At 42.9% G+C, this 2,694-nt stretch overlaps 1 non-coding gene across 1 annotated transcript; it reads right to left on the reverse strand.

Annotated features, from left to right (window-relative positions):
- Window positions 1-223: 223 nt before the first annotated feature.
- Window positions 224-293, reverse strand: Trnaa-ugc (transfer RNA alanine (anticodon UGC)). The gene has a single exon. It is a non-coding gene; the product is annotated as a tRNA-Ala (tRNA).
- Between the last annotated feature and the right edge of the window lie 2,401 nt (window positions 294-2,694).

Below are 2,694 nucleotides of genomic sequence, written 5' to 3' on the forward strand. Positions count from 1 at the left end.
AATCTGTTGACACTTCAGAAACCGCAGTTTCTATGGACATGGAATGAAGACTTAAGATCATCTTTCCCAGGATTATTTTCTTGCTGTCTTTCTTTTTTGTGATGCTAGGGATCAAATAAATCCAGGGCCTCTTGCATGCTCAGCAAATGCTCTACCATGAGCTATTCCAGAATTACTTTCTTAACTAGGGAAGGGAGTAATGTTTTTTTTTTGTTGTTGTTGTTGTTGTTGCTGGGGATCGAACCCAGGGCCTTGTGCATGCAAAGCAAACACTCTACCAACTGAGCTATATCCCCAGCCCTGGGAAGGGAGTAATGTTTACTGTTTTACTGAGTAAAATCAGATACATTACTTTTTTTCCTTTTTCCCCAGATATATTACTACTTCTTTGGATTCTCCCACATAGCCTAAAATTATCACTTCAATTGTCTACTTTCTCAAAACATTTAACATTTAACAATTCTTCATGGAACATCTGATACCCTTATAGAACTAAGAGATACTGAAGATGGGGGCTGTTGATCTGACATTATTATGAATTACAATGCTTTTGTCTGCAAATAACAAGAACTGTAACTAAGGTTGGCTTAAGTAATATGGGAGAAAGTTATTATTTCACCTAAGTTGGGTTAGCTGGGCACACTGGCCCACACCTGTAATCCACTGAGGCAGGAGGATTGCCAGTTCAAGATCATCATCAACAATTTAGAAAGCCCCTATCTTAAAATAAAATAAAAAGACCTGCTTCCCCTGACCTGCACAGGCAGCTGAACTTTAGGTTGCTCGTGTGACTTTCTGGGACACCAAATAAAACACAGACACACACTTTACCTTTAAACAAGCTTCATGATGGCTTCTCAGCTCTAGGCCTCAGCTCCCCAAAAGGGAGAGCAAGAGAAAGTCACAAGAGCCTGGCGAGAGTGAGCACATTCAGAAGTGGGCTTTTATTGGGGGAACCCTTGTTCTTAGAAAGTTCCATCCAAAAAAGGCCAGAAGGAGCAAGGTTACAAGGACAGGTGAGTGTAATTCAATCCAAGGGGCATCGCCTGCATCTGAAGACATGCCCTCAACTTCCTGAATTTGGGACAATGCCCAAATCACTAGGTCAAAGCCTCTGGCTTCAGGGCTTCAGGACAGAAGGTGCGTCAGAGTGGCTCCCCACAAAAAAGGGCTGGGTGTGTGGCTCAGAAGTAGAGACCCTCTGAATTTAATATATAGTTTAAAAGATTTGTCTAGAAATATTTGTAGGAAAAGATAAAGTACCTACCCAAGTACCTACCTGCTCCTCCCGCCACACAAAGAATATAAGCCTCAGGATTCCCTCCTCCCACAAAGAAAGTTTGTCTAACCACTACCATAGATCATAACATCTCCCCCACCCACCGCCCCAGCCCCCAAAGGCCTGGGCATTGCGGGTAGGACCTTGCACTTGCTAGGTAAGAGCTATAGCACTACACTGTTCTCCAGCCCTAATCAGACATCTTTTTGAAAGCACTACTTGGAAACAATCTGAAACACCCATGTGATCCTCAAAATCAAATGAAAATTGAATTAGAAGTTTAAGTATGATCTCACTTCAACCATATAGTCCTCTCCCTTCCCAAGTCTGGACAACATCATATGGAGGGATGTTCCCTTTTACAATGGGGTGGGGGTGGAGAGGTGGGGGGCAATGGTGGCAGTTATAGTTTCCCTAGCTTTTTGAGATGCTTCCTAGGAAGCCCACTCCAGTTTTGCCTCATGGGAAACACTGCAGATAACGGCACAGCTAGACTGACCCAGAAACAAAAAAATGAGACAAAGGTCATAGTGACCAGCAAATGGATCTTGGTGGTGCCTGTGTAACTGATAGCTGTGGTACCCAATCAGAGATACCAGCCGACTCCGTAATCCCACCTGCAAAGCTGAGCTGGTTGCTTTCAGAAACATGGTGGAAAATTCAATTTAGCTTGAGTCCCTAGACAGCTACTTTCCATGTTTAGTTTCAGAGCTCACACCAGTGGGCCCACTGAGGCAAGCACAACTGTGGAGATAGATCTGCTTGTCACAGTATGCAGCCAGTACCGAGAGCAGAGCCCAGCTAGTGGTCATACAGGGCAACTGAAGCTCAGCCAGCAACCCCACTTGATGTCAGTACAAAGGTAGCAGTCTAGCCAACTAGAGAACAAACAGCATGTTCTGTCTGTCCAGGATCACCACTAACTGGCTCTTCCAGAATCACAGGCTAAACTAAATAGTAAAGGTCTCTCCCTGCCAAAGAACACCTGTCCAGGCCAGAAGAGGTGGGCTGCCTTCTCAAATACTCAGACAACAGTGCAAGGACACAAGGATTACAAAAGATTCAGAAAATCATGACATCTCCAGAAGAAATTAGTAACTAATGAAGTTCCAATAATGGACCCTAAAGAAATGGAGACCTATGAAATGACTAACAAAGAATTCAGAATAATTCCCCTAAATAAGTTCAGTGAATCAGGAGCAAGGTAAGAATGTTCACTCTCACCACTTCTATTCAATATAGCACTGTGTAACTGATGGCTGTGGTTCAAAATTCAAAAAATTCACATTCAAAATTCTAGCCAGAGCAATTAGGCAAGAGAAGGAAATAACAGGGATACAAATAGGAAAGGAAGAAATATAAAAATATCACCATTTGCAGATATATGATCCTATTCTTAGAAGATGCAAAGAGCT

This window comes from Marmota flaviventris, chromosome 12 (assembly GCF_047511675.1).
Source record: "Marmota flaviventris isolate mMarFla1 chromosome 12, mMarFla1.hap1, whole genome shotgun sequence".
NCBI lineage: Eukaryota > Metazoa > Chordata > Mammalia > Rodentia > Sciuridae > Marmota > Marmota flaviventris.